Raw genomic sequence first — 25,923 nt, 5'->3', positions numbered from 1 at the left:
ACAAACTGAAATGATTTCAAATGATTTGGGAACTGAAACTAAATCTTCATACATCCCGAGGTGAAGCTGCAATTGGTATCCCAGCAGGCTCTAACCACTACACCACAGTGGCTCTCTGTTCTCTCGCCTTTGGAATTTCGCATCGCTTCGCCGTCATCAACATTCCACAAGTCCTGGAAGCTGTCAGGCCCTCATCAGACACGGGCCAAATTCCTCGTTCGTTTAATGTACGAACTTCTATTTTTCTGCATACCTAGGGAGTTTCCCCAGTATGCAGAAGGCCCTGCCTTCTTCTTGAGTGGCTCCATCTTGCTTCTCCAACTGATAGGCCCATGGCGACGTCAGCAAGTTCTTGGAACCGGGAATGCTTTCTGAAGGGTGAGAAATCTAAGCGGTACCTTTTCTAGGTCATCCTGCCTTTTATTTATTCATGCAGATTGTCCGCCTCGTTCTGCAGGCTTGGTGCTATGAAAAGGGGAGGGGGGGAATAAAAGGAATAAAATGGAACTAGGTTCTCTTGACGTTTGGTTCAAATCTGTTTCCTGGATCATGGGAGGAAATCCTTTTCAGAATTATATTTGAACAGGGCACGAGCAATTTCATACTGCCCCGTCTGTGAAGGGCCAGAAGCCGCTTTTAGGACAAGAATCAACATGGCAGACACAAGTTCCTTCCCCCCTTGATTTCAAAAAAGTCCCACTGATGTGGGCAGAAACTAGATCCCAAGTGCACTATGGGGGGAAATGGGTGCCAGATAGCGCACGGTTTCTTTGGAATCAGGCGCTTGTCTCCGGCAGAGGGTATATCTGGGCCTCCATCCAGATTGCCATATATAGACATTTGTAAGGCAATTCAGTTCCATTGACGGCAGCCTTTCCCCAACCTTCCAGGCACGTTGGACTGCAACGCCCATCATCCCCAGATGATGTCATCCTGGCTGGGGATGGTGGGCGTTGCAATCCCAACATGTCTGGAGGGCATCAGGTTGAGGAAGGTTGATTTTACTCCACCAGTAGCATTGTCCCCGTCGACATGGGGAGCTAAACTAAGAAACCTGTTTGGGAGTTCTTGTTTCAGGCAAAAGGCAGGATGTAATTTAGAAATAATATTAATAAAGATTAAAATCAAGTAAAAAAAAAAAAAAGCCCACACTTGTCCGTGTTAGAAGCCCATTTTGCTTTCTTTCATCGGCTTTGGGTCTTTTGATTTTGCATTAAAATCCGGAGATGGATATAAACGGACGTAAAGTAAAGCAGAGGGAAGAAAATGAAAGCAGGTTGGGCAAAAAAACAAGCAAAGGTAGCCCTGTTGACTATAAGGAAAATTCGCAAACTCAAATTAGTGGAAGACCAACCGAAAGAACTGCCCCAAATGCGCAAGCTTTCAGAAACGACAGAATTCTTTATCAGAGAAGATGTTATAAAAAGCGGTGGGGAATGAAATAGGGGCTGCAGCACTAGCAAAGGTGTCCTCTCCTCAAGGCTTGCGGAGGCAAACATTGTTTTTTCTTCAGTGCCGTAATGAGGAACTCCGTACATGTGTTCGTGATGACAAGCTGTGTGCGTGAACTTCTCAGAGGAGGAATTGACTGTCCACTGTTGGAAACAGGATGCCTGGGGGAGATGGAACTTCGTCTGTTCCAGCGTGGCTGGTCTTATGGTGCTGTGACTACCAAGGAAAGGGAGAGTTTTGGGAGAGCTCAGCGCCCCGTCCGTTCGCATGTCAATCAACTGGAACAGTTTGAAGAAACAGATAAGATTTGTATTGCATTCTGCATTATAGGGAGAGTTATAGCCCTCATTAGAGTAGTCCTGTTGAAATGAGGGGAACTTAATTTAGACTAACATTGGCTACAACCCCTGGTTTGTCACACTCTTAACAAACCAGAGTCTGAATTCATGGTTTGAAGTTGGTTTCCCATTCCTGGTTTGTTTGAGAAGCAACAAGCCAGGATTCACCTTTTGGCTTTTGCTCCCTTCTTAGTTTCTGGTTAGTTTAGCCACTCCCACTGCTGTTCATGAATGATAAACCACAATTCTCAGCAGTTCTGAATTTTTTTTTGTTATAACCCACCTTCTGCCCTGAAAAGAAGCTAAGAAATATTACAAATAAATAAATAAATAAATAAAGGTTATATCCAAATGCTGCCAGTGCCTGAACCCAGGTCCCCTTGCTCCAAGTCCCACACTTGATCTGTTACGTATTTTCCAGTATTTTCATATTTGGATATCGTTCCTTGTCTAGTTTTGATGTCTCTCTCTACAAGATAGCAAAGTTAAGGTTGCAACCTTAAATGTGAATTTCCCGATGCTTGCAGAAATGCAGTCTCTGCTCTTTAATGTGCCATAGATTACAGAGTTTTATTTCAATTCTCATTATTGCGTTAAACTCTGTCTGTTAAATGTTGGGTGGTGCGTGTGTGTGTGTGTTTTCTTTTTGTTCTCAGCAGTTTTCCCTCTCTTCTTTTTTTTTGAAGATGGTAAAGTCATTAGTGTGAAAGAAGATTAAAAAGATGCAGAACAATTAAAATGTTAATGCTGTCTACATCCCCCAACTTTTGAAGCTGTTCAGGCATTCATCTTTGATAGGCTCTTTCCATAACTGTGGCAATTCTTATTTCACACTGACCCCCGCTGAGCTAGTTGTGCTGTAATGGGATTTTCAGGAGGAAAAGTAAACTTTAAGGAAAATACAATTCAGCCCTTGTTAGCTTTCTGCTGTCGGTGAAGTTATGAAATGAGAAATTAGCCACACGAACGGGACATGAAATAAAATAGTGTAGTGTATCTCTAGCACCAAAGAGCTCCAACTAGCCTGGAACAGGAGCTTAGCTGTGGTCTCTTGAGGTCCCTTGAGGTTTCAGGGGAAGCTGATAGCAAGATCAAGGCAGTGAGAAAGTAGGACCTTGGATAGCTCCTGCTGGCCAGTACTCTCTCCTACAAGAACAATAGGCGGATGTTGTCTCAGCAGGGTGCTAATGCCAACTGAAGCCTTATACAGGCTGACAAGACTTGCTGTGTGCTCACATTCAAAGTGATAGGCACCTGACCATCCGAATTATCTTTTTGACAGAAGGATAATAGTGACTTGCCTGTGGTCTACTGTTGGGGGTTGTTTCTTGGTGGCTTTTGAGAGGTCTATATTCAAAACCTGCAAAATTTCTTACCACTTGGTGGTTTATTGCTTCTTGAAAATCCAGCAAAGAGAGCTGTTCTCTCAATGAGGGCTTTGGGAAAATGGTGGATAACAACAAGTGGCTACAAGGGTGAACAATTGAGAGCCAGTATTGGCAACTTGAGTCAGAGCAGGAAGAGGCTACTTATTGCCAGCAGATTGGCACACCACTACTGGAGAACCCCAGAGAAAGTAGTTTCTTTTCCATGAGACAGGCTAATCACTTTGGGGCATTTCAAGACTGTGAAACTCTCCTGTTTTTGACAGCTCCACTCCACAGTGTGTCTTGGTGTGGGTGCATATCTTGTTCAGCCCCCCCCCCCCGCTTTTTGCGTTCATGGGCACATTTGGAATCCTGAGTGTCATGGGTGCTCTCACAAAATGGCTGCTGGCGATGGGCATGGCCCGTCACAGAACACCCATTTCCCAGAAGGCAATGTGGTGAGGCATGGCAGAATCCCAGTTTTTTTTTTTTTTAAAAAAAAACAAAAATCAAAAAATTGCTAAGAAGTAAAATACAAATCAGGGGAAAAGGGAGCCTGGTGGGTGTCCAAAAGGTTGTCCGTGGGCACCATGTTGGAGACCCTAGATCTAGTTGGCAGCTTGAGTGATGCCTCTAAGTGGCTGTTATCAAGGCATATCCATCATTATGGAATCCAGTTTGAGGCCTTCAGTATTAAATGGTGTTTGTTCATCAGCAACCCTGTGATGAATGATGCCCCGTTCCTTCTCTGTGTCTTAAGATTCATGGGTTTTTTATTAGCTGGTATTGCTGGGCGTGGGTGGCTGGTTGGACGGCGAGAAATCCAGATGAAAGGCAGAAATGAATTGTGCTAGTTAGCAGAAATACCGTTACATCCTCCAGATGTAATTTTGCCAAAAGCTCCTGCGCAATTATTTTCACCACGCTTCGCATTATGAAGGCAAAATGGTCTTTTTGAGAAGAACTGGAGACGGATTTGCATAATAGTCTTTTGCAAGTTAACATTGGCCTTCAATAACCACCTCTATACAGCATAACCTTTGAACAGGCGGTTGCTGCCCTGAAGTGACTGTTTTTAAAAAATTATATTTCCCTTTTAAGGAACGGGTGCAGTATAAACACACTCGAATGTAGGATCTGTCAGTTGAAGCCCTAGGAAAACACCTGACCCTCTTCCCACTCTTCTACTGTTACCGATTGCAACACCGGCTCTCTGAAAGCCTTTTGGAAGAAATGACTCTCTGGCTGGATGCCAGGACAGGTCTGCTTTCTCCTTGTCCACCTCACAATCCTCATTTCACAAGTAGTTCTTCTCTCTGCAGTACTGGTTTGTTGGAACACAGCGCCGGTGTCTCAGCGGAGTGAGACATGCCTACCAACTCCTGAAGCTAGGTTTGTTACACCACAGGTCCATCGGACAAATCCAGCCCTCCCAGGGTACCAATCCTGCCTCCCCAGGTGTCCACGCCCCCTTCCCTTGGCCCCACCACCTTTCCCCAGACCACCAATCACTTGGTGGTTCCTCTGCTTTTGTGTGCTCCCTCCCCTTTCTAAAAAGTTGAAATACCTCTGCAAAGGTTTAGTTACAGTGGGAAAAGCTATAAGGTGTAAAATAGGCTGGTATTTTTAGTCCTGCCTTTTTTTACCTTTGGCCCCACCCACCCTTGGAATGTGGCCTGTAGGCAAAAACAGGCTGAAATACCAGTCTATTTTAGCATAATACCGCATTGAGCAGGGGGTTGGACTCGATGGCCTTAGACGCGCCTTCCAACTCTACTATTCTATGATACTATGAAATAAGGAGAGTCATTTCAACCTTTTTAATGGGATGAGAGGAGCAAAGTGCACAAAAGACATGAAATCACTGAATGATTGGCGGTCAAGGTGAAGGGTGTGTGGCCATTGGGGGTCAATCCTCCCCCCCCCCCATGCAGCATGGGGTTTTGTCCCAGGGCCTGAAATTCTGCACTCCTGTCTAACCCATGATGGCACCTTGCTCCCAAGACTAGCAGAATATTAGGACTCCTGTAATGAACATTGTTCGTATATGTTTCCAGTGAATAGCCACGTCTCTCTTAAACGAACCCCTCCGTATGCGCCTGCTGTAAAGGTGGACTTCTCCCACCTATGGAGATACATACTTTTGTGGGGTTCGGTGGGCTGTAGCAGGTTTGATTTGTAAACTAGGGAAGAGTTAAAACCCTGTTCGCATCTACAATGGCACATTTTAAATGATTTTTCCCCCTCATGCAGAGAGGGGGAAGCAGCCTCCAGAATCTCAATTGGTTATGTAAATTCAGAGCAGGAGACATGATTATTCCTACTTCGTTTTAATTTGGGAGCGTGTGTAATAGAAGGCTTTCTGAAAAATGTATTCTGAAGGTGTTCGGTTCGAGAGAGTGCCTCACATTAAATAAGCGACCCACTTTGCCCATATTCCGCAGAAAGGACGCGTGTGTTTGCACGCATGTCGCTCTTTCTCCTTAAAAATGAATAAGTTAATAAAATAAACGAATTGGGGATTTAATACCTTGGAGAAGGTCTGGAGCTCAGTGAGTAGAGCATGTGGTTTGCAGGTAGAAGGTCCTGGTTTGACCCCCGGCACCATGTCCAGGTAGGACTGGAAAAACTCCTTCCTGAGCCTCTGAGAAAAGAATTATTGTCTCGCTGTGGCAGTAGCATGCTGCAAAGCGAGAGACGCTGTCGAGCGTGGGTTTTGTGTTTTGCAGCACAGAGCCCCACAATTTCTTCCTCTTTTAGTCCCATCAGTTTGCCTTGTGGAAGATGAGCACTCTGTGACCGGCTACGTGGTGGCCTTTAGATGAACGAGCCCCTGTGGTGGCCATTTTGCGAGAGCACCCTCCACCTTCCCAAGGTGCCCTCCGACCCAAAAAGGAACGCTGAGCTAAATGGACCAACAGACCTGGTCTCAGGCAGCTTCCTACGTTTTTCAGCCATCTGTTCAGAAATGCCCAACTGAATCAGACCAAATATTGCATGAATCCAGCATTTGTTTTCCCACTGGGAATTGACTGCAGTAAGCCCACAAGGAGGGCATGTAGGTTTCCTGGGACTGCAGACGCAGGCCTCATCCAGCGGCCAGAGAACCGCCGTGTTCCCCATGATCTTAATGCAACTTCAGTGTACTTAGATACCTCTGGACTGCAGCCATCCAGTGAAATCTGACACCCAAGTCAGATATATTGATAGTAATGGAGACTTACTATGACCTGCCCCCTTCCCTCTACCCCCGCTGCACCCCCCTCCTCAGAAGAATATCACGGCCATGGGGAGACCAACCTAAATGCATAAATTGGCCAGATAAGGAACAGTGGCAGGCAGCTCCCCTTCCCTGCTGGGGAAAAACATCTAAAAGAACTTTGAAACTAATAACTGGCACCTTTGTTTTCTTTCCTCCTCCCTCCTCCTCCCTTTTCCTTTTGTGCTATGCTTTTTGGATTGTTATCCTGAGGGCAGAGACTGTCTCATTATTCATCTTTTTAAGGCGCTCTGGGAGCCTTTGTTTGGCTGAAGAGCAGGATTTAAAAACACTGCAAGCAAATAAACTATTCAGCCCTCCCCCCCCACCTGTTGCTCTCCAGATGTGTTGCACTTCAATGCCTATCATTCCCAGCCAGCGTGGCCAACGCAGTCAGGTATGCTGGGAGTTATTGTGCCCAAAAGATTTGGAAGGCACCAGGATAAGGGAAGCCGATTTTAGTGGGGGCTTTTGTGTGTGAAGCGTTGCAAAACACGTTGCCAGAAAGCTGCAATCACTCCTCTTGCGTAATGTTTTCTTGAATAGATCATTGTGTTGCGGCCTACTTCACAACAGTGGTTTGTGGGGCTTCCAAGTTGTTGCTTTGGTTTCTTCCCTCCAAAGTCCTGGGCTTGATCTTCCAGAAGATTCAGGCTTGGTTTTGGCAATTCCATCCCTGTTTGCTTTGGGGTACCCTCACCTCCCCAGACCTTGAGGGTCTCCTTCTCTTTTGTCGTCAGTCTCGAGAGCGAAAACAAACACGTCGGGTCGGCACTTGCAGGAGCGAAAGTGTGTTGTCATGGCGCTCTCTGGAAGGTCATGGGAAACTCCCTGGGGCTGTTTGTTGCCTCTCCTGGGCGCCTTTTGGTGAACTTTTTTGGGGGGCGGGGAGACAAAGGATGGATGAATGTGCCGTTTGTGTACAGCAGCACTTGCAGGAGGATGCGCCTTGGTCCCGATAAGGTGGTCTTTGGGAATGTTTGCGCAGCCTTCGCTGCTTCTGTGAACAATGCCAGCTTTGAGCCCTGCTGGGCTCAGTGCCAAGTGGTTTTAGTATTCATTTGCCCGGTGACACAAGGTGGAGATCCAGGGCCCTCTCTTCAGGGCCGGCTCCGGATTTTTGCAAGCCCTTGGGCCAGACACTGTCAGGATCAGGCCTGGTCTCCTTGGGATCCAGAAGAAGAAGAATCAAATCAGGAAATGGGGGAGGAGATTCTCCAAGGCTCTCTGCAAGAGTCAAGGAGGAATCTTCGCAGGAGCTTACCGGACAGGAGGCCAAGGCTGAGAGATCAGCTTCCCTGCCCCTGGGAACTCAAGTCTTTGTCGGAGGGGGAGGGAGTATCAGAATCGACAGATCCCAGAGTCTGCTGCAAGGTCAAGTGGGCGGAATTGAGAAGAGGTGGGAGGCAGTCCGCCAGGCTAGTCACTCGCCAGAGGTTACAGCTTGAAGACCCTCCCTGAAAGAGGGATTTGGTAGAACCCTATTGGGCGTGGTGGAAAACGGTCCATTTAGTTGATAGGCAACTGCCTTGTTTTGTTAGGTAATTAAGCTGAGGAGATGGGTCCAAATCCTCCTTTTCCCGGCACCTATCTCTTGAGATTGCTGGTGGCAGCTCGTGCCTGTGACCCCAAGTCATTGTCGTCCCGTCTGAACCGGGGCCAGGATTGCCCGTGGTGAGAAATACGCTGTTCTTCCCAGAACCCAGCTGCGCTGTTCTTCCTTTCTTCCGAAGCCAACTGCCACTCCGGCTGAGAGGCAGTCAATGCCAGTGACTGGGCTCCTCCGATCTCCGCGTGTAGCTTCCTTGGTGCGCTGTTCCTGCCTGTTCAGCAAACGGCCTCACCCTGCACCTTGAATGCAGGCAAAACATCCGGGCTGAAAGGTTGCCTTCCGCCATAGGAGCCTGCCTAGGTCTTAAGACCTTCTCTGGGTACCCCATCTTCATTTGGTGGAGCCACGAGACAGGGCCTTCTCAGTGACTGCTCCCCCACTCTGGAACTCCCTGCTGATGGAGGCTAGCTTGGTTCCCTCTCTGCTGTCTTTATGCCGGCAGGCCTTTGGCGTATAAGCTGGTGTGCTGTGTCGGGCACTGTTTTCTAACTCTTTTTATTTTTGTGTTACGTCGCTGTGGTTTTTAATCTGTCTTGTTTTAATGTTTGTTTAACTTTATTTCAGACTTGGCTTTTATTATGGTTTGCCGCCTCGAGCGCTATTTTTTGGGTTGGGAAATCGGGTTATAAATCAAATCAATAAACTTGCTTTGTCATGTGGTCGAGTAATCCAAAAGAGACACGTGAGTCAGCAAAACTGCCTGAATCTCTGAGCTGCAACCTCTTGTGGCAATTTCTTAATTTTCTGGGTTCGTGGGCTTGCGGGATGTTTGTGTCTAGATTCAGTTCTCTGCCAAGAACTTAATTTCTCGCACAAAGTTTGCTTTATTGCACTTTGGTTGCCCCAGGAAGCCGAAGGGGAAGGATCTATTTGATTACTTTCATGTCAGCATGTATGTCTAATGGCTTAGGAGTTATGGCATCCATAAAATAAACAGTATCGCTTCTTTCTTGGTCTGAAAACTTGACAGGATTAATGGCGCCGGCAAGAAACCTTGAGTCGTTAAAGTCGGCCATAAGCGATGATAAAATTAGCTCCCAATATGATCTGCTTATGGAAAGCACCGGGGGGGGGGGGCGGGGGGGGGGAGAGAGAGAGAGAGAATAAAGGGGAACGGCTTGAGAATCGAAATGGTTAGTTTCTTTATTTCAGGCTCTCATACAAATGTCCGTTTCATCTCCCCCATCCTTTTCTTCTTCTTCTGGAAATAGGGAGAAAGGAAGATAACAAGTGCTTTTAAGCTCTGTGATGTATGGAATAGCCTGAAGTACAATGAATTTTTACAGTAGTTAAGACTGTGTAGATTTATTCATTGCAAAGAAAAGAGACGTGTGTGTGTGTGTGTGTGTGTGTGTGTGCGTGCAGGCGCTGTTGGTGATAGCGACGGCACCCATGTTCCAATTTCGTTTCCATCTGCACCCCGGAGTTGGCAATGTCGATCCAGAGACAACACTTGCTGTGTTTTTCAAAGGATTCATTTTGGCATATCTCTGTGCGCGTAAGAACAGGGCTTGAATTATTATGGGAGAAAGATAGGTGAGCCCTTAATGAAGGAGGGGGCTAAGGTCTGGGGCCCACATGCAGCCTGCCTGCAGTTGCAGTCTGGCCCTCTGTGGTTCCCCAGAGGGTCACACCCATCTCCCCACATGTGCAGCCTCCTTCCCCGGCCCCCATTGAAATGCCTCTCCTAAGGCTTAGTGACTGGCAGGAAGAGCCTTAAGTTAAAATAGGCTGGTATTGTTGGCCATTTGGGCCACGCCCCTTTTGCCCTTGGCCCCACCCATATCTGGAATGCGGCCCCCAAGATTTTCTCTTTGCTGGAATCGACCCAGTTCAGGAGCCTGAGGGCCTCCTGTCTGATAAGCTCCTGTGAAGATTCCTCCTTGACTCTTGGAGAGTCTGTTTCGGCTCTTCTTCTCTGAGCTGCAAGGGAGACCAGAAGAAGAAAGAGATTCAACACCCCCATCCTGGAGTTTTCTGAATCTAGCTGTGTTCCGGGGGAGGCTTCAGGTGTGCAACTGCTCAGGTGACCCCTTGAAGGTCGTCACGTACACCTGAGCAACCTGTGACTTTGCACCCTAGTGCACAAGACAGGTGCTGCACCCTTAGTTACTCTGCTGCTAGGGCTCTCCTGGCCAGAATAGATCCTTTGGGGGTTAATCTTTGACTTTGCTCACTAGTGGGGTGGTGGTGAGATTTTCAGCTAGTGGTGGTGGGGGGAATCGAAGCTTGCTTGGAGCTATTTTCCCCCCTTTGATCTTATTTTTGGTGCAACAGCTGTTTATGTAACATAGCTGATGGCAAAATGTTTTGTTAAGTTTCTCAGCTTAAAAAAAGTCTATTTCTGGAGATAATATAATGGTTCTCAGAAACCCAATTAAGAAGCTAGAACATTAATGGGTACCATAAATCATAAAAGTAATAGGCGAGGGAGGAAACGGCTCAATTGCTCCACTTATTGCTTTGACCAATTCTGCCCTAATGCTCAGTTTCTCAATCAGTTGCTTTGAATGGCGTTCTGGGGGGAGGGGGTTGCTGGTGGTCTGGGGGGAGGGCAGCACCCACACACCCACAGAAATTGATATAAGATTAAAATACAGAGTCAGAACAGTAAAATTTAAATTTAAGTTAAAATTAAGTGTTAAAATACTGAGAAAATAAAAAGGTCTTCAGCTGGCGACGAAAGGAGTACAGTGTAGGCGCCAGGCGGAACTCTCTGGGGAGCTCGTTCCACAGCCGGGGTGCCACAGCGGGGAAGGCCCTGCTCCTCCTAGTAGCCACCTGCCTCACTTCCTTCGGCAGGGGCTCACAGAGAAGGGCCCCTGTGGATGATCTTAAGGTCCGGGCAGGGGATGGGGGCACTTCTCCAGGCAGGGCTGGGAAAAACTCCTGCCTGAACCCTGGAGAGCCGTTGCTGCCAGTCAGTGTTGGACCATGGTTCTGAATTTGTATAAGACAACTTCCTTGGTTCCTATGGAGAATGCAGAAGCATCGATCCACCCAAAAAGTGAAAGGGGAGAGGCAGTTTTGCCCCCTTTTTCACCTCGAAGGTCTGTGCCCACTTCCCTGACCCATAGTTCTGTCCAGAGTTACCTTGATAATAGTGTGCCGTGTGACATACTACAGAAGAATTCCATGTGCTTGCAATGGTTCTCCAGGCTTACTGAGAGCCCTTAATATTGTGATCTGTTTGCCTGGGGGTGGGGGGCAGGCTCCCCACAGCATACCCTTAAAAGAAAGATCAGTGCTTGAAATGGTGCAGTCATCCCATGTTGGCTGTGGTAATCGGTTCGTCACTTGTTTCCTCTTTCATGCGGCTGCTGTTGGAGAAGGAGGAGAAGGAGGAGGCCTTTTTGGACACCCAGCCAGGGTCAAGAGTGGGAGCATCAACAGATGTTGGGGTCAGAGGGGCCTTCAGCTCCCAATCTATAGCGCTTTCATCCATCCAAATCTCCTCCATTCTCCTCCGCCCTCTCTGAAGCGTGCCTTCTCTCACGCAGAGAGCAAAGCCTTGTCCCTCCTCCCCAATTGCCTTCACATCTGGGGATGCAGCTGCACCCCTACTCTGCCCTGCATGGTATGTGGTTGTCAGCGTGATGGAAATCTTGGCCCCGTGTGTGTGTGGCTGCTGCGAAAAAGGCAAATTCCGCGGTAGGCGTAATTCAGAAAGGAATCGATGTCTGTTGCATGCAGTCCGTTGGCAAAACCGCTGCTGATCTTCGTACAAGATCCGGAAACCATAAGTCAGCTATAATAAAGAAGACAGGACAAGCTGTGGCAAAATGTTTTAATTCCGACGGCCTCAGCCTTTCAGATAAGGCAGAAGAGCGTCAGATCTGGCAATCCTTGAAAGAAGGGGAATGTTTTGAATTTATAGGCTGGACACATGGACTCCAAATGGCTTGGACTTTTTAATTTCTAACACTTGGTAGAAATGAAAGAATATATGTATTGATCCCTGTTTTGCCAGTGGCTTTACTAAAAAATATTGATTCCTACAGCGGTTAGTTGCATCCCTCTGAGGTACCGGGATGACAATAGTAGCATGGTTTAGTTGTTTTCCTATTAAACATATCTGTGTGCAAACTATCTTTGTGTAGTATCAGTGATCTTCATGGAACTTTAGACTTCTTACAAGGAAATCCCCTTCCTTGTGGACAGAGGCCGCAAAAGCTGACCCGAACGACATTACCCTTTAAGGTGCTGCAAAGAGTTATTCTTTGTTTTGTATCCCGCTTGTGGACTTCCATTCACAACTTTCCCTCCATGTAACACATGTCAGAAATGGCTATGGCCTTCGCCGGCCTGGCTTTCTGCTTTGAGAGATAAACGTGGTTCCTCCCTGGATCATGGTTAATTACGAGCAAGTCGCCTATCCAAAGGGTGCACAATACCAAGAGTTTCACATGCAATGAATGATTAGCCGTGGTTTTGCGTGTTCATCATGACACAGCCTTAACTGAAAAGTTTCTGCAAAATACTCGGCCCTGTCCTCGTGCGACAGACAGTTTTGCTAAATCAGGGGATGGGGGCATTTTGCAGACACTTCAAGCCATGTTTCTTCAAGTCTGGCTTGGTATTTAATTAATGTAAAATGATAGCCCTGTTGAGTGCCATTTTGAGGGGGGTAGAAAAGTGGGGTAAAAATTAAATAAATAAGTAAATCTGTGTTCTGGTTTATGACCCCAAGGGTCAGGGTCATTTGGCAGGCCAGGAGAATCTGCATGACTGATTACGTTCCTTTTATCCAAATCATAGGCGTCCTGTTATTGAAGCTGTAGTGAGCCAAAAGTCACAACTAACTGTCTCCATCTTCAGTGGATTCAAACTAGTGTGGATTTCAGTGAATCTGACCTGCGGATTTTGCAGCGTGATAGATACGAAAGCTCACCTGGTTAAAATATTTAAGATTGTTAAAACCAAAACTAAAAAAGAAACAATAAGAGATCCCCTACCTTTTGGGGACAATGTGCGCATTTGCATTGTGGAGAGTGTGTCGTGGGTGCTCTAACAAAATGGCTGCCATGGTCGGTCGCAGAACACTCACTTCCCCCAAAGTCCAACTGGGGGCGCTAAAAGAAAAGTCACTTGTCCAAGAATCAAAGTCCAAGAATCCAAATCACTCTTTGGAACCCAAGTCAAAATGGCCCCGGGGGGGAAAACAGTTTTGCAGTGTGCCAGCCTCCCAGTCAAAAATAATAATTTAAAAAGGGGCAGGGAGCCATGGGCACCAAAATAAGTGCTAACCAAATAAAATGCACAGGACAAATTTCATGTATCGCATTTCTATGCTGCTCAATAGCTAAAGCAATCATTCAGGGAAAGCTTCGGTCTTTAACAGGTGCCTAAAACAGCACTATAAAAGCGTCATCTGGAAGCACCCTTAAACTGCCAAGAACCTTTTAATCCTAATAATAAATTTCCATTAGCAGGGACCTTATAATATACACTTTGTTATTGCTTCCTCGCCCAGAGGAATGTCTTAGCTGCCTTGTATAGAACTGTGGGGTTTTATTTGTCAAGTATGAAATATGCAGAAATGTACGCATATTTTTAAGACTTGGTGACCTGAATAAATAGTGTGCTGTTCACCCCTCCTTCTGATCCATGATTGAAGTCAAATTAATGTGTTTTCTTTTGACACTCCCTGGAGGAGCGTTAAAACATTTCAGAGTCGTCTCTAGTTTACCAGGGTTCGAGCCGAGTTCTCTTTCCCTATAAAACTGGGCAAGTGTTCAACTTAGCTGCAGATTACTCATCTCCTTTTTGGGTTTTTCTTAAGCTGCCAAACCTCGAAGTTCATCTCTGGGTTGTCCTCAAGGCATGAGGATGGGAAAATGCGTAGCAGCAAGGGACCTGCCGTCGATTATGGAAAGGTTCCAACATCAACTTTCTGTACCGCCTAATTGGCCAATGCCCTCAGTTTGCAATCATTTAAAAAAGCAACAACCCAAAACAACAATAAAATAACAACCCAAAGAAATCAGTAGAACCACGAAAACATCAAAACATTAAAATAGGACTAGTCTTTATTGTACATCACCAAATCGAGTTCTTTTTTTAAAAAGACAAACACAGTATTTTATTATCACGAGAACATCAGAAGAGCCCTGATGCTGGATCAGACCAAGGGTCCATCTAGTCCAGCACTCTGTTCGCACAGTGGCCAACCAGCTGTCGACCAGGGACCCACAAAGCAGGACATGGTGCAACAGCACCCTCCCACCCATGTTCCCCAGCCACTGGTGTACGCAGGCTTACTGCCTCTGATACTGGAAGTAGCACATAGCTATCAGGGCTAGTAGCCATGGATGGCCTTCTCCTCCCCCAGGAATTTATCCAACCCCCTTTTAAAGCCATCCAAATTGGTGGCCATCACCCCATCTTGTGGCAGGGAGTTCCATAATTTAACTATGTGCTGTGTGAAGAAGCCCTTCCTTTTATTTGCCCTGGATCTCCACCCATCATGGGATAATGACCCCATTGGGTTCTAGTATTTTGAGAGAGGGAGAAAAAACATCTGCCTATCCTCATTCTCCACACCAGGCATAATTCTGCACACCTCTGTCATGTCTCCCCTCAGCCTCCTTTTTTCCAAGCTAAACAATCCCAGCTGTTGAAACGTTCCCTCATATACAGAAACTCAGTAATGAAACAGAAGCTAATATCATTAATATCACAGCTCCAGTTGTGTTGGACTACCATTGGCCATGCCGGCTGAGGCGAGTGAGAATGGTAGTCCAGCCTTGGGTCCATGAATCATATCGCAAGCTTGGAAATATATGGGCTTTGACCGCAGATTCCACCCTGGGTCCATCTTCGGTCCAGAAGGTGCAAACTGGGTAAATCCTGATCAAAAACGGACTGAAAGGAATTCCTCGGACCTCCCTAGCTCCAACTGGTCATTGTTTTTGGACCCTTGCTCAACCTAGCAAGCTTGAAAGCTATTTCAATCTATGTCTGTTTCTTAAGAAGTGGGCAGACACTGAAAGAACTATGTGGTTTAAAAAAACCTTTCTCTTGCTAGGCTTGGCTCTGTGCCTTCTAAATATTGCTGCAAAATTTCCTATATTTCTCAATTTTGAAAGGTTTGGGCTTCAGCTGCCCAGAAAATAACTTCCCCCCCTCCCCACTTTAAAACTCTCTTGTTGGATGCACCAGTTGTGATTCTTGTTCTCTTGGCTGGAAGAGCATGCATGTACAGAGTCTTCACGCGGGGCATGTGCAGAGGGCTGTTTTCTTGCTTTCCTGGATGACCTGCAAGCCCCACTTCCAAACCATCGACACGAACAAGGTGGCAAGGCAGGACTGAACCCAGAAAAGAAGGGGAAAGAAAGAAGCAAGGTTGTTGAGCGGCGTTGACTGTGGTCATGTCAGCGTTGCAGCTAGTGTGCTTCAGTGATCCTTGGCTTTGATTTGCAGCGAACTGGTGAACAGAGCGTGGCGTGTGCAGTTTCTCGGGAGTGACTTCTGTGTTGCACGTCTCACAGCGGAGGCTAAGAACGTCAGGCACTGCCTGATAACTGAGTTGATCCCTCTACCCTGGTATTGTCCACACTGACTGGCAGATTTCTTTCTGTGTTACTGATCTTGAAGCTAAATGAGGCGGGTGCTTTGGCTCCACCCCTTTTGCTCCGCCCACCCCTGGTGTGTGGCCCCCGAGAGATCCTCCGACAAGGAATTCAACGCCCCCTGATCTCGTCTCTGCAGTTGTGCCTTCCTTTCACCTGCCTCCTCTTCCTCCTCTCCTCCCTTGTAGCCTTCATGGCTTCAGGGCAGATGGAGCTGAGAGCGGCCCGCCTCCCCTCCTCCCTTGCCAGCCTCTCGTGAATCAAAGCGACGTTTAACGAGAGCGAGAGCCCTCCTCGCCGTTGCGAAAGAGCATTGGGGGAATCTGGGTTTTGTGGTTCAGGGCCTTCCTCCGGCGCGCCCGGAAAACGGCGTTTAGCTTTTCATTCGGCCCGAAGGGTTCTTACAACACTTATCCGCATTTCCTTTAATTTGCGGGATTTCGAGTAAATGGGTTTAAAATTAGGCCCAGGCACGATGCCAAAGTATGGCTGAAAGGGGGCAAAGCTTGAAAGGAAATGAGGCGCGGGTTTGGAGCCGTTGGCTTTCACTTCTCTCTTGAGCAGCCTTTCCCCAACCGGGAAACTGCCAGATGCGTTATACTGCATTTCCATCATCCGTCACCATTGGCTATACTGGTTAGGGCTGATGGGAGTTGTAGGCCAAACACAGCTGGAAGGGCACCAGTTGGCAGGGAGTGCCTACTTTGCGTGCCAAAGGCCCTGGGTTCGATCTCTGGCAGCATCTCCAGGTGGGGCTAGGAAAGAATCCAGCCTGAAACCCTTGGAGAGCTGCTGCTGCCAGCCAGTGTCAACAACACTGGGCTAGATGGACCCAGGGACTGACTCAGTACAAAGCAGCTTACTGTGATCCGCTTTAAAGCCGCCCCTTTATCAGAACCATGAGGACTAGAATGTAAGTTTGTTTCAGCATAAAAGCTGTAGTATTAGAGCCCCTATTCTGCATGCAAAAGGCTGCAAGTTCGGTCCCCGGCAGCATCTCCAGGTGGGGTTGGAAAAAAACCTTCTTAAAAGCCCAGAGAGCCGCTGCTGCCAGCCAGTGTCAACAACACTGGGCTAGATGGATCCAGGGTCTGACTCCGTACACGGCAGCCTCCTATGTTTCTGTGCCCGCTCCTGAGTTAAAAGGAGTCAGTTAAGATGTGTTAGTCAGTTCAGCCTGCTTCAGTTGACCCGTGAGGGTGTTGGAGGAATTTATTTAGTGATTTAAATAGGTTTATCCCATGCTTCAGCCCAAAAGGCTCCCAGCGCGTCTTACGTGCAATCAATAAAACGAGACAGCCCTTCTGTAAAACGGCTAATCAAGATGCGCTGAATGGACAACGGAATAGTGGGTTCCATCTTGACGTGTGCTGCTGGTTTGACTGGGCCTGACTCTCCCTGCTCAAAGTAGGCCTGGGAGAAGACGAAGGGCAGAGAATGAGTCCTTTCCTCTTGATCTCCTCACCCCAAATATCCAGAACAAAGATATTGTTCTCTACGCACCTGCCTTCCTCCTAACCTGGTGCCCTGGAAGTCGCTGTGCTTCAACCCTCAACATCACTGAGCCGGGTTCTTCATTTTTGAGACCAGAAATCTGTGAACAGGCAACAGCCTACAGTGCGCGGCCCCTCAGGGAAATGTCGACTAGCCGGCAATACAATGGCTTAATACTTAGCCATCCTTAAATGGGAAAGGGGAAACGATTAATTGTTCCCTTGGAGAGCCTTAACCAGCTTAGCTCGAAGACTAATGATATTTGGGAGACGTGTATTTCCACAGATCTTGCGGCATTGCTTGTAGGAGGATATGGGGCATAAAAGGCTGGCCTATAGGAAGAGAGAGATTTGCCTACTGAGTCAAAGCATTTGTCTATCCAGTTCAGTATTACCTATAGAGGTTCTCCAGGTTTTCCGACAGGTGTCCTTCTCAGCCCTAGCTGAAGATGACGGAAATTGAACCCGGAACCCTCTGCATGCAAAACAGGGGCACTATCACTGAGCTACAGCCCTTCCTCTTCCCTACATCCAAGATAGCACTTCTGTAGCTTCACAACATCTTAAAACGGGTTTCAGTTGTACAAGTGCTGGACACGGCCTCTCGTGTCTCCCAAGCACAGGAGAAGACTGATGAAAATAAGGATCAGATTGTTCTCCCAAGGGAAGGACAGTCCATCCCAGTTTCACACAGCCCTCCTCAGCTAGCAGACATAGTCTTGCCATCATCCTGTGAGTCAGAGGAGGCAGAACCTCCATCTCCCCAGTCCTACAGATGTCTGAGGCTATGGAATCAAGCAAGAATCCATTAATAGTCCAGCCAGTTCTTCCAGAAGGGGCAGAGCTGACCATACCACAGGGCGTGGCTGCCTACACAAGGCCTCCGTTGTCTCTACCTCACTGCTGAGACAACATTCTCCTATGTTTCTAGCAGGAGAGAGCTCCGGCCAGCATAGCTCCCTTGGAGCTGTCCATTGTCCTGTCACACCTGCCTTTTATTCAAGAGGGCTTCTGTCTTTACCTCATTTGCTGTGCCTGATGGACTTAGCTTGACTAGACCGAACCTGCTTAACACAACCTTGCTGGCCATGACTTTTTTACCTAGACTGAATCTGGAATTTGAATTTTTTAAATGATTATTATTTCAGGGTAATCTCATGATTCCTGACTATCTTCAGGATCCAAATCACACGGAAAAGCAGCATAAAAAAAACACAGTAAAGATAAAAAGCTGCCTCTAATTGGGGAGGCAAGCAATTTGTGCTGATTGGGGTGCCCCCTCTGCCCTATTGATCATCGAGTCCATTGTAGTCCCTCACTGGTAGATGTGAGAGCCATGTGGTGTGGTGGTTAGTGCATTGGGACTGGGACCCAGGACACCTGGGTTCTAGTCCCCAATCAACCATGAAATCCACTGGGTGACTTTGGGCCAATCACTGACACTTGACCTGACCTACCTCACAGGGCCATTGCTTCGAGGATAAAACAGAGAAAGAGGCGGATCATGCAAGTCACCTTGGGCTCCTCGCAAGAAGGAAAAAGGCAGAATATAAGTGTAAAAATGGATCAGTAGATAAATTCTGTCTTTTCTTTGCTGCCCAGACAATTTTGGAATATGAGACCCGAGTTGCAAGAACAGCAAATGTAAATCAAAACACATCTGAGAGAGAAAGGATTACATTTGATTTTAGGCACAATTAGAAATGCAAGTGGAGCACTTTGTATTTCACCTCGGCGGCGACTATTTATGGCACAATATGCAAATAAACCAAGCTATGAATATTAAAGATGAGGGTGAGTTATCATCTCTCTCTGCTTTTTAATGAGTGCGGTTATGGGGACGCGCTTTTGGGCACTATTTAATATTGCAGAGGCCTGACCCCCAGTTCTCCCCCATGGCGTTTCATTATTGCCCCATGGTCAGAGAGGCATTTGGAAGGAAACCCATTTGATGGATGGTTTGGTCTCAAGTGGGCAGATCAGTCAGTTTCATCCAGTGCAGCCTTGTAGATTGGTCAATTTCATCTGATGTGGCCCTTATAGAAGGATGTAAGAAAACAAAGCCATCAAATGATCTAAGTCTCTTGAGCATGTTTTGGGCAGAAACAAAGATACAAATTGCACTCAGTGCAAGAGAACCTATTTGTTAATTTATTACATTTCTGTCCCGCCTATTAGCCGAAGCTCTCTGGGTGGTTACAAGACAGCAAATGGTCAGCTATTTGGTTTATTATTATACTAGCCGATGGACCCGGTTTTGCACAGCTTGGATTAGCCCTTTGTTTGATACAGTGAAGCCTTCAAGCAAACTAATGCATCTGATCAAGTTGGGCACATCGTCTGAGTGAAGCCGGGCCCACTGGCAGCCCTAGACACGACCCCTGCCATGGGGCACACCTGTAGGGAGGGGTCCGTCCACTCCATTCCCCTATTCCAGGCAAGAGTGCAGGTGTATAGTTCTGTCCATCAGCCCCCACTGTCCCCTGGCTCCAGATTATATAAACTGAAAAGCTATGTGCTGGTTAGGGATGGGTGCCAGCTAGGGGCTAAAGATGTTACTTCATGCTTTAATCCCACAGACACGTTTAAATGAATTACAATTAATGAATACATTTCAAAAACGAAGGGATCCAGAGGTGCACACCAGTAGGGTGCCGAGTTTGAGGTGCCCAGGTTTTACAGTCTTGACGCTGTGGCACGGACGGACGGACGGACAGACGAACACACTTCTTTTGTTAGTATTAGAAGATGTTCACTCTTGTGAAATTTGGTGTGTTAGTTTGTTTACCTCGGGCACTGAAATGTCTTGAGACATCTTTGTCCTCACTCTCCCTCCATTCCTGTTGCGCAATCTCTCTTTGGGCAGGACCTTCTTCATATCTTTTGCCTACAATAGGCATTGTAAAGAAAAATCCCAGCCTCAGTAATGCTTCCTCTGAAACCGCTCTGTGGGCTGGCGCGTAATTATTGTGTGCGCCCTGGATCGAATACAAAGCTTGTTTGTGGGCCAAGGCACAAGTTCCCCCCCCTCCCCGTGACAAACGGAAGCCTTTGACGGCCCTGACAGCCGTGGGTGTGAAGGGTATGCACAGAACCAGCCGTGCAGAACCGAAGTGGGTTAGAAATGCAAATCTAAAATAATGCCCCGTGGAAGATTGTAGCTGCACCGGATAAATATGATTTGCATGTCTTTTACTGGCCTTGGTGAACGTAAGACGGATGAGGGCAAGGCATATACTCGCTTGAAACCTTTCTGACGGAGTTTTTAGCCATGATATATATTATTTCCTTAGCATATTTAGGGTGGATTCCTGCACTGAGCGGGGGGTTGGACTCGATGGCCTTATAGGCCCCTTCCAACTCTACTATTCTAAGATTCTATGATATCTCTGCACCATATCACCATATCTCTGTTACTGCAGAGAAAACAAATCAAAGACTGGTCAAGATACTGCCACCTCCAAGTGATACTTGGGCATTCAGTGACCTCACAGCAGTTCAGCCTATCACAGCTAGGGGCGGTAGCATCCCTCCTAAATCCCTTAACGCGTTTCAGAATAGATGAGCTTCTTGCTGCAGGAGCCTAGAATATATATATTTAGTATTGCCCTTCTGGGGAACATCCCTTTGAAAGGGAGCTGCAGTCCCAATCCACCCACCCACCCCAATTTGCTGGTCTTCCGGCGTTCATGCAGTTTTCCTCCCCATTCTAAAAGTTTCTTCTAAGACCTCATTACTGACTGTAAGAGCTTTAAGATCAACGATGCTGGTCTTTTTGGTTTTGGGGGTCCTGTCCCTTTTGCCGTTGCCCTCACCCTCATCCCTGGAATGTGGCCCCTGAGAGCTTCTCCAAGATTGTATTCGGCCCTTGGGGTAAAGAGGTTCAACACCGCCGTTATATAGGAGAGGCCTATAGAACAGGTGAAAAGCCTCGGGTTCAATCTCCCGGCAGCAGGTAGGGCTAGGAAAAATTTGTTGCTGCCAGTCAGTGTCAACAATACTGAGCTAGATGGACCCAGGGCCCGACTCTGCATATGGTCCCCCTTCCAGTGTTCCTAAGGATTCCATTTGGTGTGGGATAAATATACAGATTGGCAACTTATTTGAGCCAGACCCCAGGGCCACTGGGGCTGAGATCCCCTCAATCACAATGGTTGCTACAGGAGCCTTTGGCATCCGATGTTTAGCCTGGAGAAGAGAAGATTGAGGGGAGACGTGAGACCCAGGGTCTCATGTCACACTAGAGGCCTTCAAGAGGCAGCTGGACAACCATCTGTCAGGGATGCTTTAGGGTGGATTCCTGCATCGAGCAGGGGGTTGGCCTCGATGGCCTTGTAGGTCCCTTCCAACTCTGCTATTCTATGATTCTATGATTCGTTTCCCTGTCCCACTCCGAATCTGGCCCGAATCTGCCCTTTCTTTAGAGGGAGCAGGGGAAGAATTGGCACAAAGTCCAAAAGCTTTGTACTGTTCATCTGAAGACAGGGATGTCTTCCACATTCCCCCTCTTCTCCCCCGGTGCATTTTCGTGACAGGCAAGGAGCCCTGCTGTCATGGAAAAGCGGAGCACCCTGAATGCCTCCCTCCCTCTCCTCTTTAAAAAAAATAAAGCAACCTCCGTTGCATCAGAACTAGGCAGCATTCCTGGTGTTCTCTCATGTCTCTTTCTGCTGACTCACAGAGTAACTCGCTGAAAGGGGGGGGGAACCACACGCACAGGCGCAAGGCTGTTCCACCATACTTGGCAATGCGCTGAACCGAGAAGCAACCTCCCGGGTACTGTAAGTGTGTCCATGCTGGTATTTCCTTTTTTTGCTTTGTGCTCGGCGCCCGGTTCTCTTAGAGGGCCCCCGGTTGCAAGGATCAGAGCCGTGTGGGTATCTGTCGGCCTAAGCGAACACTGCCGCTGCAGAGGCGCGAGGATAACTTTGTTCTCTCTGTCTCTCTCTCTCTCTCTCGAACGCCTTGTCTTAAGGACAAATTATAGGGTGACGAAACAGGGTGGGGGTGGGGGGGCAGCATGCAGAAGTTCTGGTGTTGTATGGGTTGCATCGTCTTGGGCAGGGGCGGGGCGGGGAGGGCGCTTTTGACTTGGTCTGAGCTCACCAGCTTGCGTTGCCGTCTGCGAATCCAATGCCCCACTCCGCTGTCTTTTCGGACACCCACGTCGGCCCCCCGTTCCCTCGCCGCGGAGGTGAGGAACGGAGAGACCTCGGCCTTCTGTGTTTATTTTCTCTCCCCCTGCTGATTGTTCGGCTGGAAAGAATTTACGATGCGCCGCAAAAGACACTCGCCTGATTTCACCCGGCTCGTGGAGGGGCTTGAACGCTTGGGGGCCGCATCCCTTATTAGCGGAGAGGAAGTTTGGATTCCTCATGGAAGTCAAAGGGACGCGGCTTTCTGGCAGGTTGCTGGTGGTTGTTTCCTTCCATCCCCCCTGCCTCCTCTCTCTGTCATCTTGAGATGTGGACATGCCGCCTCTGTATGGATTCCTCTTCGGGCTCTCAGGATCCGATTCGTGGGTCCAGTCGTCCTCGGTGTGGCCTGTCATTTTCCACCCTCCCCACCTTCTCCCAGAATCCTGAAACGGGAGGCCGGGGTTCGCCCCAATGCTACCGACAGTGTCTCCCCTTTGCAATCAACCCCTTCTACTGTAGACTTCAGTGTTTCAAGGGGATTGAGGAACCGAAATCCGCCCCCCACCCCACCCCCCTGATTCTCCTGTCCTGGTCGAAACATAACCTTCTTTTGCTTTTCCTGGGGCAGAGCCGGGGTTCCATGAAGACCACGCGTCCGTCCTATTTCGTGGGAGCTCTTTTGCAGACCTCCCCGGAAGAGAGGGAGAGATTTGCAAGGCGTGTTAGACAGGGAAGGCCCATTCTAAGATAACACGGCACTTGGCTGCTGCTTTGTTTGGAAAAAAGAAAAGGAAATTAAGTCTGTGTACTCTCTGCAGTGTTGGTAACCATGTTCCTTTCCACCTTGTTTCTTCCTCGAAAGTTATCCATCCAAAGAAAGGACCCACAAAAAGCTCCCTCTAATTTAGCCGTCTCCAACCTGCCGTCCTCCGGATGTGTTGGACTGCAACTCCCAGAATCCCCTGCAACACCCAGCATGCTGGATATTGCAGGAGATTCTGGGAGTCACAGTCCTTTCTGGTGCACCGCTGTTATCCAGTTTGATTTGGTAGTTGTTCGTCTCTAACTTGGATTGAACCCAGGACTTTCTGCACGGTTCCTCCCCACAGATGAAAAGCGGTAGATCGTCAGCTACACGGAGAGCGAGATTTCTTTGTGTATTTATTTGCAGTATTTTCACCCCACTCTTCAACCATCAAAAAAGAATCCCGGCGGGGCTTACGGAAACGGATCATGGGATGTTCCCTTCCCCTCAGGCTTATGATCTAAAAGCCACGGTCAGGCAGAATGGGAGAACATCCAAAAAAGCAATGGGATCTAAAATCCTGTGGAATCTAAAAAGACACGACACAAAAGGAAAAGGAACGGGGAGGGAGGAGGAAAAAAATGAGCAAAACTCAGGCACCAGATCTTAGTTTAAAATTCTCAGAGGTGATTTTTTCAGGCAAGACAGAGCAAAGCCAGCTCCCTGAAGCTGTTCATTCTCTGGATGATATATGGGGGGGCTAAGTTGCTCTCGCCCTTGCTGTGAAGTTCTTCCTAGGAGCTAAGGGTACAGCCGCCGAGTGGCCCCTTGGTTCTCCGGCTGATGGACGAGCTTTAGTTACTGATGGGGCCAGACGGGGAAAGGCACAATTCAGTGCCCTCCTTTAATTTCAATATATTTCACCCGATGGCCACAATCCAGTGAGATCTAAGTACACTAAAGTTGCATCCAGATCACATAGGGTGACCCTGTGGAAAGGAGGACAGGGCTCCTGTATTTTTAACAGTTGTATAGAAAAAGGAATTTCAGCAGGTGTCATTTGTATGCATGGTGAAATTCCCTCTTCATCACAACAGTTAAAACTGCAGGAGCTCTGCCCTCTTGACCAGGTACTGATATTGAAATTAAAGGAGGGCTCCTGCAGCTTTAACTGTTGTGGAGTGTGGGATTGGGCCTGGGAGCTCTTGGGCGATACCAGGCCCCCGAGAGTTTCTCTGAAATTTAATTTGGCCCTCGGATTGAATTAACTTCTGCGCCACTGCTGTATGCTGGCTGGCCCCAATTCTTCAGGGAGAGAGAGATTTTTCTCAGACCTACCTGGAGATCTTGTGGATTGCTTTCAGAACGTCTGCCCTACCTCGGAGGCCACCTGCTGAACTGTTCTCCATGACATAAGCATCTTCTCTTATAAAGAGACAGGCCATTCCCCCAGGACCCACCCAACGCTCCTGCCCCAACCAATCTTAGACCCTTGCAGGATCAAGTCAAGTCAAACGTCATTGAATAAATCTTCAGGCTGCTCCAAACACAGTAAACGCACATTCCAAACAGAGGCAGTAAAGACATGAATCTTGAAACGTGTAACGCTATGGAATTCACTAGAAGATGTAGCGACGGACACCCATTTGGATGGCTTTAAAAGGGGGCTGGATAAATTCCTGGAGGAAGAGAAGGCTATCGATGGCTACTAGCCCTGAGGGTTATGTGCTGTCTCCAGTATTTGAGGCAGTAAGCCTATATGCACCAGTTGCTGGGGAACATGGGTGGGAGGGTGCTTTGCAACATGGCCTGATTTGTTGGTCCCTGGTTTACAGCTGGCTGGCTGCTGTGTGAACGGAGTGCTGGATCATAGAATGATAGAATCATAGAATAGCAGAGTTGGAAGGGGCCTACAAGGCCATGGAGTCCAACCCCCTGCTCAATGCAGGAATCCATCCTAAAGCATCCCTGACAGATGGTTGTCCAGCTGCCTCTTGAAAGCCTCTAGTGTGGGAGAGCCCACCACCTCCCTAGGTCACTGGTTCCATTGTCGTACTGCTCTAACAGTCAGGAAGTTTTTCCTGATGTCCATCCGGAATCTGGCTTCCTTTAACTTGAGCCCGTTAGTCCGTGTCCTGCACTCTGGGAGGATCGAGAAGAGATCCTGGTCCTCCTCTGTGTGACAACCTTTTAAGGATTTGAAGAGTGCTCTCATGTCTCCCCTCAATCTTCTCTTCTCCAGACTAGATGGACCCTCGGTCCGATCCAGCATCAGGGCTCTTCTTTTGTTTTAACTAACCTAAAAGAATCTGAGAGTGAAGTAATAAAATATTTTTAAAAAATACGTATACCTTTTAATAAAAGGAGGTTTTATGAACCCATTGAGACCCCACGTGATTTAAAAGCTGTTACATGGCTCAATTAAACAGACATTTTTTCCCCTTAAACTTGGCCGCCTTAACCTCTGAGCTTGCAGGATCAGGAACTGTGGCTCTTCTGAGGATTGATGTGGTCCCTCTCTGCAGTGCCTGGCTTATGACGGGATGTACATCTCCTTCTCTGCCCCTCTTCTGACGCAACCCGTCCCACAGGTATCCCCACGATACGAACGTCTGGACGACGGGTTGCCGAAAGAGCAGCGGTGAGCAACGCAGGCCTCAAAAAGGCTTCTAGTGGGTTTCCTTAGAACTCCGGCATTCACCCTGGAGAAAGAGAAGAACTTATTTCCAGCCTTTGTGGTTGCTGAACAATGCAAGAAAACACAGAAGGCGAGGAAGCGAGGAGGGCAGCTTTAACAGAACAAAACGAGAAACAAGTCCCAAATTCGTTATGGCTTGCCTCATTTCCAAAGCAACGGAACCGATTCCTTCGCCGGATCCACAAATCCCCCAAGATCTGTCTTGAGTCCCCGTCAGCTGAGGGCAAAGCCGTTTTCCAATCAAAGTCCC

The 25,923-nt window shown here is 47.8% G+C and overlaps 1 protein-coding gene across 2 annotated transcripts in view; it reads left to right on the top strand.

The window, feature by feature from the left end:
- NACC2 (NACC family member 2) overlaps nt 1-25,923 on the top strand; it is a 50,019-nt gene that overhangs the window by 8,259 nt on the left and 15,837 nt on the right. The window contains exon 1 of one of the 2 annotated variants that reach the window (XM_063144848.1): nt 21,854-21,873. The exons of the other annotated variant lie outside the window; for it this stretch is intronic. The gene's annotated coding sequence lies outside the window, so the exon portion shown is untranslated. Of the gene's footprint in view, nt 1-21,853; nt 21,874-25,923 lie in introns of those variants that run through there. 2 annotated transcript variants of the gene reach the window in all.

This window comes from Elgaria multicarinata, chromosome 19, assembly GCF_023053635.1.
Source record: "Elgaria multicarinata webbii isolate HBS135686 ecotype San Diego chromosome 19, rElgMul1.1.pri, whole genome shotgun sequence".
NCBI lineage: Eukaryota > Metazoa > Chordata > Lepidosauria > Squamata > Anguidae > Elgaria > Elgaria multicarinata.
Note: the sequence above shows the minus strand (reverse complement) of the source record. Positions and strands in the feature narration are given on the sequence as shown.